Here is a 17151-nt window from a genome sequence, read left to right on the forward strand (position 1 = left end):
TTACAGACAAGGAAGGAGTGGCTCAGGGCTGGCAACCCCTATGCTCACCATCCTTCCCTCAGGCTGACCGCATTTCACTCGCTCTAAGAAAATACCAGAGAGATGCTACTCTGTCCAAAGACAACAGGAAACACCTGTCCTTTAAAACAAAATGAACAAAACGCAAAACAAAGAAAGAGAAGAGGAAACCATTATCTAGACAGAACCCTAAAACCCGCTTTTCCCTGAGAACCGCACGCTCTTCGTCAAAGCCCCTTTCCCTTTAAGACTGTAAGCTTTTCTGAAGGATTAAGTTGGAGGAGGACAGAATAATGATAAATCCACGAACCACAGCAGCCCCTCCGTCAGCCCTTTAATGAGAAACACGTGGAGGTGGAGGGGCACGGAGGCAGGAACGGACAGGGTTCAAGAAGTTCCCCCTTGCTGGTGAGGATGGAGGGTGGTTGTATCTCTCCAATGGCTCCACATTCCTAGCGGGAAATGGCGGGGAGCAGGAGTCCCGCTGCAGCCAGCAGCCTGTGGGTCAGCAAAGGTGACTGGTGACTTCACTCCCACCATCCACATTTCCCAGCAGCTCTCTGCTCTGTTCTGGGCCTCTGTGCCCAGTTCAAAGTTATGGATTCAACCCAGAGAGGTCAAGGTCAGATCCAAGAGCTGAAGGCAGCCCCAGTCCGCCATGTGAAGACAATCAAGCTTACAAAGCATTTTGGGGTATAACATCTCAAAAGTGGTCTAAAACTGAAGGCTCTTCTTACCCCGGGAAGCCTGCTTCCACCCCTGTGTTCTCAAAAACACCAACAATATCCACCTCTCATTCAGGTGGAAAAAACTCAGTCCCTTCATTCCATCCTTGGATCATTCCCATAGTCAAATGATGAGCAAAGGCAGCTGACCCTACTTGAGACATGTCTCCCCAGGAGCACTCCCTCCCCATTCCTGGAGCATCTGCCCCAGGTCTGGCCTCATCACCTCTTGCATTGGTATTCTTATTGGAGCAGCCCCTCCCTCCCCTGACAACCTACCCCATCTGTTGGCACGATCTTCCTGCACAATTCACCTGATCAGGTCAGACCCCTGCTCCAAATGCCAGGTTCCTGTTTCCCTTGAGATACATCCGGACTCTTCATCAGGGAACACGAGGCCCCGCGTAACTATAACCAACCTCACCTCCTTCTCTCCTACCACCTCCCATTTTTCTCTCCGGCAGCTCTCAACTGCTTGTAGTTACAGGCACACTGTGCCATTTACATCTCCATCCGTTTCCTCATGTAATTCCCTTTTCCTGGAATGACTCTCTTCCCTCACCATCTCCCACCCGCTATTGCCCGGCCTTACTGCTACTCATTCTTTGAGGGCCGGCACAGGTAATCATCTCCTGGAGGAAGTTTTGCCAGTTCTCCCTCACACCAGGCCAGCCACCCAGCTGGGGCAGGTGCCTTTTCCATACTCCCACAGCCCCCTCTTGCTACACTGTGCACCCGGAGTGACAGCCACCTGTTCATGTCCCTTTCTTCTGACTCCTCCTCAGAGGCCAGGGTTCTGTTTTACTTATCTCCACATCACCAGCTGCTGGTTAAAGCTCTGACAAAAAGTCAGAACTCCATAAATGCCTAGGGGTTGAATGAATGAATGGTTGATGGACTTGACGTGACTTATGAAGGAAAGTAAGGAGTCCAGGAGAGTTCCAGGTCAGAGGCTACAACAAGGGGCTGGATATTGATGCTTTTCATAAGATTGGAAATGAAGAATGAAGGTTTAGAGAACAAAGGGCTACCCCCACTGGGTAGAGATGTCCACTAGGCAGTTAGATCTATGTACACATCTGGAGTTCAGGAAAGAACTTATCTGCATGAGGGGTATCATTTGGGGAATCACTGCAGTGGGAAAATTGCTCAGAGAAGGGTCTAGAGTGAGAAAAAAACAGGGGAGGAACACTGGCATTAAAACATGGGCAGAGTCGTGCTTTGTGACCACCTAGAGGGGTGGGATAGGGAGGGTGGGAGGGAGGGAGACGCAAGAGGGAGGAGATATGGGGATATATGTATATGTATAGCTGACTCACTTTGTTCTACAGCAGAAACTAACACACCATTGTAAAGCAACTATACTCCAATAAAGATGTTAAAAAAAAAAAACATAGGCAGAGAAAGATTGTTCCATGTAAATAACAGAGGGGGCATGGCCAAAGAGGTAGGAGCTACTCCCTCAGAATGTGATGTCACCCAGACCAAGGGAGGAGAGCATTCCGAGAAGGGGATGACCAGTGCTTCCAAACGCAGCAGTCACTTCTTAAACGATGGGCAAAGCCCTTTATAATCTAGCCCTTGCCTAGATTTCCCACCTCATCCCCTCACACCATATATTCCAGCCTGTCCGCATGGCTTAGCGTTCCCTGAATATCCTATGGCATCTCACCTTCCGATACCTTTGTTCATTCATTTCCTCTTCCTGTAAGGTCCATATCCACCTATCCTGAAACTGTCATCACCAATCAAATGCCACCTTAAGCTTTTCCTCCTATAAAGCTTGCCTAACCTGTTGACCACTCCTTCCTCTAGGCCTCTACTCTTCTGTGAACTTGGCTCTTACACATCACCTGTAAGACTATATTTTTATTGCCATGCCTCTCTTCCCCCCAAGATTGAGTTGTCTGGGAGCACAGGCTGTCTATTTATTTCTACAATGCAGAGAGCAGACACAGGGTCTGGCATAAAGTCAGGAGCGCATATATTTTATTGAATGAGAAAGACTGAACAAAATACTTTGCAAGTCAACATCACTCATAGAACAAATCAGTAGAAGTGCAAAAATCAAGATCCAATTAATTGAGGGTTTTCCTTTGCTGGGTTTTGGTTAACTGAAGTTCCCCTGGGTTAATGCCTAGATTGATGTTTTACAGAATGCATTGAATTTTGCCCTGGCCTATATGAGCTCCTGAATATAGTTGCAAATGAACTAATCTGGGTAGGAGGGATCACCTTCGTGGGGTTACATAGAAACATCCATTTGTGTTGAGGCTGCCAAATGGGCTTTCCCTTAGCCCCACTGCACGGAGGGTGTCTCATAAATGTTAAATAATCATATTAACCATGCTCAAGGGGGTGTCAGTGGTCATAAAAGCTGGATTTTATGGATGCTTCTCTGCATCTCCTGGTGGGTGGCTACAACTTACACAGGCCTGGTGGCCAGAGGTCTCCATACAGCCTGCATCTAAGAGACCTATACGCTTGGGTGGCTTGGATCCAATCACAAGCTGGGACGCCCAACCATTGATTGATTGAGGAAGGCCACCCACACTGAGCCTTCTGGAATCCATTGGTGAGTCACGGGCCAAAGGATTATGTCTTCAATATGGGCCATCGGGCCTGATACCAAGGCATTTCCTGCTTATAGCTTAGCAGAGCTGTCCTTAATGAGGGTGATGACCTGTAGGTCCAAGAAATCACCAGATGAGAGGAAAACCCTAGCCTCATTTACACCTCATGGGACATGGCTTCCTAAGCCTTTTCTGTTTGATTCTATATTCTCCAGCAGACCTCAGTTTATACTCATGCTATCGTTTATCTGTTGTATTCATTCATTCCATGGACATTAGTTGAACACCTGGGCTAGATAGATGTTAGAAGTACAGAGATGAATAAGACATGGTTCCCAACCTTTTGGGTTAACTGTAGAGAGATAAGTAAGAAACCATTCCCATGCAATGTGTTATGTATATATGGCCATAAAGGTACGTACAAAGGGAAGAAAGGGGACCATGGAGGTGACATTTGTACTGAGTATTAAAGGATGAATAGAATTTCAGCTGGCAAGTGAAAGGGAAGAAGTGAGGGTGCCAGGTATCCAGGGGGGTGGAGGAGGCATTTTAAACAATTAGATACATAGAATGAGAGGGGTGCTGAAGTGGGGGTCAAGAGCAGGATCTCTGCCTCCATAATTCCAGGGATACCACTCACATCAGAGTCTACAGAGTAAGCTGGTGGTTATACGCCCCTCATGGCCCTCATCAGGAGACTTGGGTTCAATGCCTGACTCTGCTATTAGCCAGCTGTATGACCTTGGGTGATGCTCTTCCTGTTCCTCACTCCCTTCAAAAGTGGAATCAAGAAACTGAACTGGGTGGTATCTAAATAATCTCTTCTCTCTAGACTCCTCTATGAGTCTGTGAATCCAGGGTGAGATGAAATGACGTAGGAGTTAAAGCTTGTCATTTCAGGACTGAATTAGGCATTGTCCTTGGAAATAAAACTCTAATCTTCCCCAAACTCTTGATTTGTGTACATTTTTTACATAATGTTGGCTAAACATTGATACATAAAATATGTGCGCTAAAAGGGAATTTAAAGATCATTTAACCCAAGTGGTTCATTTTTGAAAAGGTGAGACTGAGGCCCAGAGACAGTAAATGATTCACCCAAAGGCACATGGTAGGTTAAGTCAGGACTAGGACTCGACCAGACTCTTTGCCCCAAGCCAAGCAGTTACCAAATTTGACCCTAACTCCTTCCAAGACATTGTAACTTTCTTGGCCCAAGTTTCAGGTTTATTAAAAAAAAGAAAAAAAACAAAACAAAACAAAACAGAAAAAGAACCAGTATTCTATTAAGAGGCATGATGTTGCTAATGAAGGCTGCCTGCAGATCTTCCCCCGTGCCTCTTGGACACCCTATTCCCACTCTGCTGGCTCCCAAACATCAGAGCATCCAGTTGACCAAACCTGCAGATCTAGGACCATAGCACACTTCCACCTAATATTTCTTTGAAATACAAGAATTCCAAACCCTTTTCCTCATAAGTAAATTAAATCTATGTATATATTCAAGTCACTTTACATGTGGCCAAAATATTCCAAGCACCATCCACCCAGATACTCAAATGAGAAACCCGAGTATGATTCTAGCTCCTCTTCTCTCTCCCATTCTCTCCTCCTAGTTCCAAAACATTCCCTCTCTCCAACCTCACTGACCTACTTCATAGCCTCACCCTTTCGTACCTGGACTATTATATTAGTCGCCTAACTAGTCTCCCTCCCTCTCATCCATCTTCTTCCTCCTGCCACCGTGATGGTTTTGATTCTGCCCTGCTCAAGGGCAAACAAGGGGCACTCCCACACCTATCCAGTCTTAAGCATGGCATCTCACATAGTTGCCACCTTCTCCCACCCACCTTCACTGTTTATCTCTGCCTTTGTACTCCACCAGAGTATGTACAGTTATTATTTATGGTTCTACAGGTATGCTGTGCTATCTCAGGCCTTCACACCTTTACTCAGGCTGTTTCCTACGCCCGGAATGCTTCCCCCATCCTCAAATCCATCTGCCTTGTACCTGCCTCCTATTCAAGTCTGCTCAGGATACCACAACAAAATACCACAGACTGGGTGGCATAAATGAGAAAAATTTATTTCTTCACAGTTCTAGAGGCTAGAAGTCCATGATCAAGGTGCCAGCAATCTCAGTTTCTGGTGAGAGTGCTCTTCCTGGCTTACAGACAGCTGCCTTCTCTCTGTGTGCTCACATGGGCTTTGCTCCATGTGTGTAGGAAGAGAGAGCTCTCTGCTGTCTCTTCTTCTTCTTACAAAGCCACCAATGCTATGGGATGAGGGCCCCACCCTTATGATTTCATTTAACCTAATTGCCTCCCTAAAGGCCCTCTGCCTATATATAATCACATCGAGGGTTAGAGCTTCAACATATGAATCTGGCAGACACAATTTAGTCCATAACACCTCCATTATAGCACTCATCTCTATGTATTATGATGTTTTATTTTCATGTCTTTCTCCTCCATTGGATTCTAAGTTCTTGAGGAAAATTAGAATCGTCTCTGAATCCTTATGTTGGTGAAGCCTGGTCCAGGTTTTGTGAAGCCCGAGGCTTATAAAATGTGATGGGCCCTCACTAAGGAAGGGATTAAAAGTTAGGTCCGAAGTGACTTGAAAAAGGGCTCATGCAAGTGAGGAGCCCTGGAGCTTCAGCTTCATAGCTTCACAGTTTACTGCCTCTGGGCTAACAATAAAAAGCTTCATTGGGTCCTACAAAGACCACAGGCTGGGGCACATTCAAATTTCTCATCTGACTTTGGGCAGGTAACTTCATTATCCACACTTCAGTGTTTCTGTGTGTGTAAAATGGGCTTATAATAGCTGCCATGAGGTTGTTTTGAAGATGTAATTAAATAACCTGAAAATACATTAAGTATTTGTTTACTTGCTCATTGTCTGTGTTTCCAACTACGATGTAAGCTCCGTTCGGAAAAGAGACTCTGCCTTGGTTGTGGCTGAATCTCTTGTGAGATGGTGCCTGGAAATGGGTGGATGGTCCATAAATATGTGTTGGGTGAAAGAACGCAGTGCCTTGTGGGACCTGAAAGAATGGTGCTCGGTAAGTTCTCCCAATTGCAACTATTGCTACTATTAATGAGTCTTAGTTAAATGAATAAGGAAGAGACAGAAAATACCAATGATCAGAAGACGTAAAAAATCACTGATAGCTAGACTCTGGAGAGCATTACCATTCAAAATCTCTTATTGTCTTAAATGTTTTTAAACGGAGAATAAGAATACATCTGGAAGGAAAGAAGGAAGAAAGGAAGTTGAGGGAGGGAGGGAAGGAGGAGAGGGAGGGAGAGAGGAAAAGAAAAACAGAGAGAGAGAGAGAGACAGACAAATAAATAAATAAATAAATAAAACAAAAGAACACTGAAATCCATCCAGGCAATGGGGAGAGTAAAAATAGGAAAGCCCCAGAAATTTGACATTGTTTCTTCCAGGACCAAGATAGCTCACATCAGCTCCCTTTGTCCTCTCCAGGGAGTAGGGAGTGTTGCTGGGTGCAGAATGTTCTCCAATCAGCCGTCTAAGAGGGGGCAGGCAACCTCAAATCATGTCAGGCCCCAGTCTCTTCCAGCTTGGAGCTGAAAAGCCAGTCCTCCAACTTAACTCTGAACTCCTCACCCCAGTCAATTAAGAGAAATCCCCTCAAAAACCCCAAGTAAGTTTGCTTGGCCTGACCTAGCTAAAGAGGCATTGCTCCTGCTGGAAGAATCTATCATTTTTAAATGGCTCACACTGATGGTTGAGGAATTCAGGGAGAGAGGCTGAATCTCAGCACCTCAAGAGCCTAGAGGGACCCCCACACTCACAGAGGGCCCCCTTCATTAGAGATGGGGAAACTGAGGCTCCAAGACAACCGGCTACTTTGTCAGGGTCACAGAGCTTCATTATTACTATTGTTAAAAGGAATCCCTGAGACAGACCTAGCCTCCTACACAGTGCATTTAATTCTCACACTTGACTGTGTCAGTAACTCTGACTCGTGGTTCAAGAATAAGAGCCTCACCTCAATTTCACAGATCTTGTTTCCGTTTCTCATTCTGCTTTGCATGCGCTGTGGGAGCTTGGACAAGTGACTGCACCTTCTTGGGCTTCAATCTCATCCTCTGCAATTTGTCTCACACGTGCACTGTCAAGATTAAGTGAGATAACATTTTCTTAAAAGCTGGTACTTTTCGTGCTTCAATGTTGATCTCCCACCTTCTCCCTTCCTCCCCCTTGCCCTACTTTCTTTCTCCTTCCCTCCACTCCTCTTTCCTTCCTTTGTTCTTCATAGGTGCTAGGATGAAGGCAAAGAAGTAGAACACAGGGTCCTTGCTCAGAGGAAGTTCATCTCCAATCAGGCTTCAGTTTTCACTTCTCTAACACATAAAGGTGGGGATACACAGATGGCCATTCCCTGTCCTCAAGGAGCTTATAGAAAACCAGAGCTAAATACAAGGGGGAGAAAACCCCACAGGAAGCATGACATTTTATAAACATTTTCAAGCATTCAGAAATCACGTAGAAGAAGGGAGGGAATAGCCACATCAGGGTCCAGTGGTAAGGTGTCAGAGGGGGAAACCCAAGAGGTACTATCGTTCTCCTTGCCTGATTCAAAAAACAAGCCAAAAAAAAAAAAAAAAAGAAATGTTAAAGGGAAGTAGAAGTTCACCAGTCAGGGCAACTATTTCTGGGCACCACACTTTCTGAAGAGAATCTGGTGCGTACCAACTACTACATTTTTTTTTAGTCCTCTAGGTCCTATGATTATTGAACCTCGTGGGAAAAAAATCTAAACTTATATGAAACTGAAACAAGAGAAAGAATATGAAAGGAGAAGAGGAAAGAAGAAGGAAGAAAGCAAGGAAACTACCTTAGGTTTTCACTTCTAAGTACTAAGTCCCAGACCAGTTCCCTTTATTTATTCATTCTATGAGTGAAAAAAAGGAGGAAAAGGGGCGGGGGGCGGGGGGGAAGGTGGAAGGAAGAAGGAAGGGTGGGAAGAAAACTTGGAGATGGATATTATCTTCTGTTTAAACAAGAGGAAACTAAGGTCAAGAGAAAATGCCTTGCCCAAGGCAGCAGAGTCATAAGAAGAAGAACTAGGACTGAAAGCCAGCTCTGTGTGACTGCAAAGCTCAGACTCTCTCAGGACATCCGATTCCTGGGTCAGACTCCACTTCAACCCCCAAATGACAGCATCCGTGGCAAGGTATGGTCTGAAGAGCCAGGACATCATGGGAGCAGCAATAAAAAGCACAGAGAAAGGAGCCCTCTCAGGTGCCCAGTGAATCCCACCACTCCTGTGATTATCTCCACAAGATTAACTTCTCCCTGTGCTACTGACCAAGTTAACCCTGGGTGGGTCACTTAACCTCTCTGGCCCAAAGTTGCCTTATCTGTAAAATGGGTCCATAACATCTTCATCATTTGATGAAAGAGACTGGATTAGCTGCAATCTTGAGCTCCTATCCAGGTTGAAGTTTTTAGATGTTACTCACATCACAGAATTTCACACCTAGAAAAAAAGTGTAGAAATTCATGTGTCTTAAGCTTGAGAAATGGCTAGACTCTTGGCAGAGATTTCCATTTGGCCCATTTGTCTGTTCTCTTCTTTTGCATAATGTTAGAATTTTTAGTTGGTCACAAGACTGCCCAACTAAAGAGATTTCTTGGCCTCCCTTGAAGGTAGGGGTGGCCATATGATCAAACTATAGGTAGTGGATGTGAAAAAAAAGGGATGTGTGTAACTTCTGCCCTTAAAAAGAAATAGTAGGCTCTCCCCTTTCCTCCTTTCCTCCTTGCCTCCTTCCTTTTGGATGAAATGCACACTTGATGGCAGGAACTGGGGCTGCCATCTTGGATCACAGGATGGAAGGCACATGATGAAGACTATAGAGCAACACGACGGGAAGAGCTCGGGTCCTGATGCTCAAGAAACCATCATTTTATCCCTGGACCACCTACCTGGACTTCATATATGAGAGAGAAATAAATTCCTATCTTGTTTATGCTACTGTCTTCTAACAAATACATCCTTTTTAAGGAAAAAAAAAATCACAGATTGTCCAATTTGGGAAACACACTGCCCGGAAAGTGAAATGGAAAACATTTTAGACTTATTCATGGTGCTGCCATAGTCATAAATAGAAAGTCAAATGGGGCCACTGAAATCTCACATCTATACATAGAAATGGAGATGGGGGGAGGGTCAAGTAGATAATCCAAATTATGTTTATATGGAATGGGGAGAGGGCTGGATAACCATTTCAATGGATACACAAAATTATCACAAAACGTTTTAATTGCCCTCACCCTTACCCTGAACCCAGGGGTCAGAGGAGCCCACTTAGAGGAAAAATGATCTAATCCATTCATTTTCAAACCAAATTCCACTCTGACTCCAGGACAATATCTGGTAGTGGGAGAAGTCCAGGGAGGATGAGGCAGGACAAGATGAGATCAGCAGATCTCCAGGCCCCAACACTTGCCTTAACTGCAGCATCTGCTTTTATCTGTTTTACATGCTGATGTCCCACAGAAGAAGTCAAATGACTCTGTTGTTCAAGTTGCAATAAGTTCAACCTCCTGGTTAATAGAGGAAGCAACTAGTACCCAGAAAGGGGAATTGACTTGTCTACAGCCACATAGTGAGGAAGAGGACAAGTTCCCAGCCCTAGGAATCAGCCTCTTTCACCGAATCAGACCTATTTATTGATCAGGCCAGACACAGCTTCTAGCCCGGGGATAACCCTCTCTTACCCCAGAGTCAGAGCTTCCCTTTTGTTCGTGATTTTTAAGTGACTCTCTCATCCACACCGGTGCTTCAGCCAGAAGGGAAACAGCCTTGGACCACAGCAGATGCTCATAGCCTGAGAACGAGCCAGTGAATTCCTATACAGGCCCCAGGAAGTCACAGGCCATCCAGCCTGCTCAGCTGACTCAGAGAGGGTTGGATCTTTCCTGGTCAGGATGGGCCTTGAGAGTAGAGCAAGGGAAGGGGTCACATTTCCTGTCCCATCAGGACCATGACCAAAGGTGTCTTCTTCTCAGAAGGTAGGATCAGGTGGGTGCCAGGAACAGGCCCCTAAGTTCCTGGGCACAAGTGTTGGTCACTCAGATTAAGATTAAAAGTGATTGAGAATTCCCTGGTGGTCCAGTGGTTCGGACTTGGTGCTTTCACTGCCAGGCCCAGGTTCAATCCCTGGTCGGGGAACTAAGATCCTGCAAGCCACGCAGTCCGGCCAAAAAAAAAAAAAAAAAACCAAGAAGATTAAAAGTGATTATTCATTGGAATGATCCAGAAGTTCCCAGTTCTCAAAGGCCTTTTACACACATTATCTCAGTTGGGGGCTCATACAGTGCTAGAGGGGAGGTGGGTCAGAAATCAATATGGCCTCATGATGCCATCATAGACACTGGAGGCCTATTAGGATCTCACTAGAATGTGAATTCCTCCAGGGAAGGGGATTGGGTTGATTTTGTTCACTATTTCCCTAGTATTGATGGCACTACACTTAGACTGATGTCCACTAACTCTTTGCTTCATAAGTGAAGAAACAGCCTCTGCCCATCTTCCCAACCTCATCTCTCCTCGATCCCCCCATTAATACACCACCCACACGTCCTTCCAGTCACTGAACCACAGGCAAGTCCCCAAGCGGAGGCAGCGTTCTCTCTAGCCTGCGGGGTTTTTACACACTCCTTTCTGAGCCTGAAATGGTCTCTGCCACCTTTTCCTTCTACTGGACCTTTCTATCTCAATCTTGACATTCAGGGCTGCTGTGTTCAGATAAGCCAGTTGTTCACCAGGCAAGAGTGATCAGCCTAGGAGGCAACTGGGGACACAAAGATCTGCTTGGGCTCTGCTTGCCAAGCTGTACATCCAGGTATGAGGTTACATTTGTCCAGAAAAGGAGGAGCCTTTTTCAAATGTTCACAGAGCTTCCATAAGGGCTAGGGTCCTGTTGACATCAGTTCTTCCAGGGGGCATTTACCCATATCCCAGAGCAGCTTAGAATCCACTCCCAGTCTCTGGCCTTGATCATTTCCCCCCAGAAGCTATGAGGTCTCCCACTGCAGAGGCTGTCCTGTTAGAAGTTGTCTCAACCATTAAGACAGTGACAGGCCCACAGTAGCGCTTCCAGAAATGTGTATGGAATGACAGAATGAGTGAATGAATAACGATGGGCTTAGAGAGATGAACTGCCTTTTCCAGGGTCACACAGTCAGTCATTGGCAGAGCTGGCTCGAGCCCCCCAGACCTCCTGGGATCTGGTCCAGAGCTTCCTTCCACAGTGGAAACCCATCTTCCAAACATCCCTTCTGGAAGCCAAGCCCTCAGAGACACCTTATTTAGCAGTGAAGACAAGCCAGATAAACCTAATTAATTTTGAGCACTCTCATGCAGCTTATTCACTCGGTCAGTGAGGGTTACTAGTGCACAGAAATATTTGGGGAGACTCATTTTTCCACCCCCAATTCATAATTCTGTCTACTCGTCACTCTTCACCCAGATTTAAGAGGTGCTAACGAAGTTCAAGCAGGCCCCATGCCTCCAGCGCCGCTGTGCTGACCGGGCTTTGCCCCTTGATGCTTATCCTGCAAACTTAAACCAAAGGGGCTTGACCAAGTGGCTTCTCCAAAGGACCCTGGAGCTAAAAGCATCTCACACTTTGGTCTTTGGGGGATAATGTGATCCAGATCCCCTGATGACAAAGCTGTGCAGGAGAAAGTGAGGAGGAATGCAGAAAATCACCACACTGGCAGTGGGGAGACCCAGGTCCCTGTCTTGTTAGGATAGGTAATTCCTCATTGGAGAAGTAAGATTTGACTAGAGCCACTTGGTCTGCAGAAGACAGTCCCAAGGCAGAGCTGTCTGCAAGACGTGAAAGACGATCAAGAGACAAGGGGCTTTGATTGCTTCTCTCTTCAAGGTGGGGGCTGTGATAGGAGTAGAGAGAACCCAGGAGTAGTCCTCACTGCCCCCTCCACCACTTTATTGCTCTGTGACCTTAGGCAAGTCACTGACGGTCTCTGAAGCTCAGTTTCTCTTCTGAATAAGGGAGATAAAAATACATACGTTGAAAAGGGTTTTTTTTTTTTTTTTGGTCACACCCTTCTTTCCTTATCTGCTTATCACTACTAGAGCAGAGAGGAAAGAGCCTGGGCTCCAGACTCAGACTTGCAGTGTGATCCTGAGTAAGTTACTTCCTTCAGTCTCAATTTTCTCCTTTGTAAAATACCGTCTACCTCATAGAGTTGTTCCAAGGACTAAAAGAAAGGAATATATATAAAGTACTTGTTTAGTAAGTGCTGAACAAGTGTGAACAACTCTTACATTGTGTCTTACTACTAAATTACTAATAAAGACAGACCACAGATTAAAGGGCCGAGTACTGGGGTTCCAGCCCCAACTTGGGCACTTGCGTTTCATGACCTTAAATAATTAAGTACCCTCTTTGGGCCTCCATTTATTCCCTCAGTAAAATGAAGGGCTGGGGTCTCCCTAAGGGCTTTCCCTCATTACATTCTGTGGATGCCAGAATCCCTTCCCCTTTGGACCTTCTGATCCCAGGGCCTGAAATGTCCATTGTCGGCCTGTGGAATTCCCTGCTCATCCTGTAGGGCCAGGTTAAATGAACTTCCTCTGGGCATATTTCCCTAAAGGGCACAGAAACAAGCAAGCAAACAAAGTAAGTCATGGTGCTTTCCCTTGCTTTTAGTGGTCACCTGGATTCTGCACTTCCGGCTTTACTTAGTTCTCTTGTCCTCTCCCCACCCAGCAAACCCAGTATCCCTGGAGGGCATGGCTCTGGTAGAATAACAGATTGTACCTGGGCTTTGAAGGCAGATCAGGGCCAAGCCGAATTCTGTCCCACCTACCTAGATGATATCGGTAAGTCACTTCATCTCTCTTAAGACTCAACTGCCTCATCTGAAAAATGGGAGACTAATGTCGACATCACAGGTTGTGAGAATTCAGTGCAGGAACCACCAAGAGCTGGGACGTGAGAATGAGAGGCAGTCACTCCCAAGGGCTGGAAGTTGCCTTTCTCTTCGGAAACGTCCCCGGGGTGCGGCACGAATGAAGCACGAAATACAGTGTTTGGTGGAGAGCACTCTGTGCGTGGAGCTGCTTGGAAATCCAAATCCTCCGGCCGCCAGGCCTCCCTGACAGATAAACTGCCGCCACAGAGAGTTAATGTTCAATCACCCTTCCGACCCCGTGCCTTTCAAAGGGAGCACTGGCTGGAAGCCCTGGACTGCTCCCGCTGGGTGCGTGCCTGCCCACCCGAGGGAGTCTGCGGAGGGCGGGGAGTGGGCGGGGAGGCAGGCCAAACAAAATCTGTTTCTGTGATGTCACCGCAAACGCTCTCCCAGACAAATGCCCAGCTACAAAGCATCTGCATTGCATGCCAAAACGTCCGGCTGGCCAGAAAACAAGAAACCAGGTCCCCCGTGGCCCGCACAGTCTCGACCCGGGCGCCCCGCCTCCCAGGCCCGGGACGGAGGGACGGCAGGAGCCCAGCGGCCCAGGAAGGACCGCGGCTGGCTCGGCTCCCGGCCGCCCTCCCCGCCCCTCCCGGCCACAGGCCCCGCACCGGCTCGCAGGACAACCAATCAGCGCTTCCTTCTCCCCCAGAACCTGAAGGGACCGCCCGGATCCGCCGCGGCGGGAGGAAAGCCGGGGACCAAAACGAACAGAAACGCGAATGCAGAGGAAACGCACAAAGCGGGCCACGCAGGCAGCAGAGGTAACGCTGAAAGAAACCGCGACTGACCTCCTTGAAGATGTTAGAAGATATTCCACCTGTGAAAACGACGACAGAAATATTGAGGACTGAAGAGGAGGAGAATCGGAGAGTCAGTAACCTTGGGGGGGAAAAAAAAATACGACGGCTGAAATTTTAAAGAGAAAGTCAATACTCCAAACGCAGCAGTTGGCCCCCCGCAGGGAGTTAATTATTCATGGATTGCATCACCCATCCCTGTGCCGTCCTTTCCCCCCTTCCGCAGCTTCAAGTCCAGGCCCTATCATTTTAATGACTCGGCCTCAACTCCCTTGCCCCGCGCCCATCAGTGTGTGCACCTGCACACTGCAAGCTGGGTAAATACAACTCTCCCGCCCGCCCTCACCTGCGCCCACCCGGCTGCACGTGGCGGAAGAAGCACACCGCCTGGCTGACTCCTCTCAACAAACTCCTGAAATCAAGCCCAAGTCCTACTGCACTTCCCGAGTGAATTCGGTTCCACTCCTCTAAAGGACCATTCGACATCTTCTCTCTTGTCGTCCCCTACACCTCCTCCCCCGCCCTTCCTCGGGGCTGCTAATCTTGCTTTGATTTTACTGAGGAAATAGACTGAGTCAGAGAGAACTTCCTCCAGCCACCACCCGCTCCTCCACCCCACATGGGTATCCGTGCTTGCCCTTCGCCCATCCTCTCTGCCCTCCCTCCCGGAGTCGGCCACGTCGCTCTGCCCTGTCCTTTCACGGACCTCACCTCTGCTGGTACTCTGTGCCCACGTCCTTCACTGCCCCAAGCCACCCTGCCTCGTCTCCCGCACCATCGCTTTCACCTTCCTGGCTAAATCATTCTCCTCGGCACATAAACATTCTGTAATTTCTCCCATCTTTAGAAGCAGGAGCAAACCCAAACCAAAGAGCTCTTTTGGTTCCATATTTTCCTCCCGCTACCTACCCATTTCTCAGCATCCTTTACAGTACAACTTATCGAGGACAGTATGTGCCAGCGGTTTTCAAACTGGTTTGGTTTACACACCCACAAAAGAATTTTGAAAAATTATGTACTCTAACACACATTTTACACTGACATCTAGAATTGTTCATTGTAAGTTTACATAGTTGCAAAGAAGTTTATGGCAATTTGTAAATATTGAAAATTTGAAATAAAGGTACTACGTCATCTTTTTTTTTTTTTTTTTTTAAATAAGGTTTAATTTATTTATTTATGGCTGTGTTGGGTCTTCGTCTCTGTGCGAGGGCTTTCTCCAGTTGTGGCAAGCGGGGGCCACTCTTCATCACGGTGCACAGGCCTCTCACTATCGCGGCCTCTCTTGTTGCGGAGCACAGGCTCCAGACGCTCAGCCTCAGCAATTGTGGCTCACGGGCCCAGCTGCTCCGCGGCATGTGGGATCCTCCCAGACCAGGGCTCGAACCCGCGTCCCCTGCATTGGCAGGCAGACTCCCAACCGCTGCGCCACCAGGGAAGCCCCACTACGTCATCTTTTAAATGATCTAGTTGAAAGTGAATATCATAGTGTTCTGATGCCTACATTTACTTTTAAAAATGTATAAAAGAGAGTGGGTTCTAGACTAGAACTCGGGTTCTAATCACAGGACGAGCCCTGCTGACAGTGTGACCTGGGACAAATTACAAAACCTCTCTGAACCTCGGTTTCCCCTTGCCCCTTTCATGCAGGTCCATAGATTCTGAAAACAGGAGGAACTCTCACTAGGAACACAGACTTTTTGAGTTCTTTAACTTAGGAGAACAAAATAACACAGATTCAGATGAAACTGAATCACTAGTCACACTCTGAATTTTATTATCTTTTTTTTTTAACTTTTAAATGTAGTAAAATACACATTACATAAAAGTTACCATCTTAACCATTTCCAAGTGTACAGTTCAGTAGTGTTAAGTATATTCACATTGTTGTGCAACCAACTGCCAGAACTTTTTCTTCTTGCAAAATGGAAACTCTATACCCATTCAACAACAGCTATCCATTCTTCCCTGCCTGCAGTCCCTGGCAACCACTATTCTACTTCCTATTTCTATTTTTTTGACTATTCTAGATACCTCATATAAGTGAAATTATGCAGTTTTTGTCTTTTTGTGACTGGCTTATTTCATTTAGCAAACTGTCCTCAATATTCATCCATGTCAGAGCGTGTGTCAGAATTTTCTTCCTTGCTAAGGCTGAATGATATTCCATTTCAGGAATATACCAACTGTGAATCTTATTTCATGCTGAGATGAAACTTGTTTATTCAAAAAATATTTATTGAGCACCTACTATGTGTATATACATCTGGGTATGATGTGCTTGTGAGCCAAACAGATATACATTTCATAGTCTAGTGTAAATGTAAAGTGGATTCATTCTCCTGTCCTATCTTTTCATCCATCAACCAAGCCTCTGGGTCAGAATATCAAGTTGGCATCACAATCCCAGTATTCCAGTTTGTAGCCCTAAGACCACCTAGTTCCGTCCTCCACACATACAGCACATCTCCAGACCCTTCCCCACAACAACCCAAACCTCTGACCCACTTTGATTCACTCCCTTATAATAGCTGCATAGGTGTCTGTATCTCTCATGAGATTGTAAACGTGTTTGCAAATAAGGAGCAAATAAGATTTCTGTATCCCCAGCAGTTTAACAAGGTACTTGGCACATAGAAATGTTCAAGAGTTGTTTTTTAATATTTACTCATAAAGCTGGAAAATCCTTTATTTGTTCAAAATTATTCAAATTCAAAATAATTCAAAAATTACTGTTGCTTCCTATGTGCTAAGCTTTCTTCTAGGAGATTGGACTATCACAAAGAACAAGGCAAGTTTGACCCATACTTTCATGACACGTTCTGGTTAGGGAGTGCAAGAATCAACAATGAGTTAAAAAACAGTAAAAGAAATAGCAGACAGCGATTAGAATAGGGTGCTTGAGTATCAAGGGCCTGGGTTTGCACAGCTTTATCCTGGAGGGTCAGGGAAGTCCTCTCTGCAGGAGTGTTAGTGGGGCAGAGATCTGATGAGAAGAAGGAGCCCAGCAGGGGAAGGTCACAGGGAAGAGTATTCTAGGCA

General features: G+C 46.3%; 1 long non-coding RNA gene across 2 annotated transcripts in view; it reads right to left on the reverse strand.

Annotated features, from left to right (window-relative positions):
* The window catches only part of LOC103018957 (uncharacterized), a 107052-nt gene extending 92746 nt beyond the window's left edge, over positions 1-14306 (reverse strand). Inside the window, exons 1-2 of one of the 2 annotated variants that reach the window (XR_449505.2) lie at positions 14101-14306; positions 7341-7463 (exon numbers count right to left, since the gene is read on the reverse strand). This is a non-coding gene — a long non-coding RNA (uncharacterized LOC103018957). Of the gene's footprint in view, positions 1-7340; positions 7464-10078; positions 10214-14100 lie in introns of those variants that run through there. The other variant, XR_003622449.2, reaches the window with a different exon arrangement.
* Positions 14307-17151: the final 2845 nt, after the last annotated feature.

The sequence above is a fragment of the Balaenoptera acutorostrata genome, chromosome 1 (assembly GCF_949987535.1).
Source record: "Balaenoptera acutorostrata chromosome 1, mBalAcu1.1, whole genome shotgun sequence".
In the NCBI taxonomy this organism is placed as follows: domain Eukaryota; kingdom Metazoa; phylum Chordata; class Mammalia; order Artiodactyla; family Balaenopteridae; genus Balaenoptera; species Balaenoptera acutorostrata.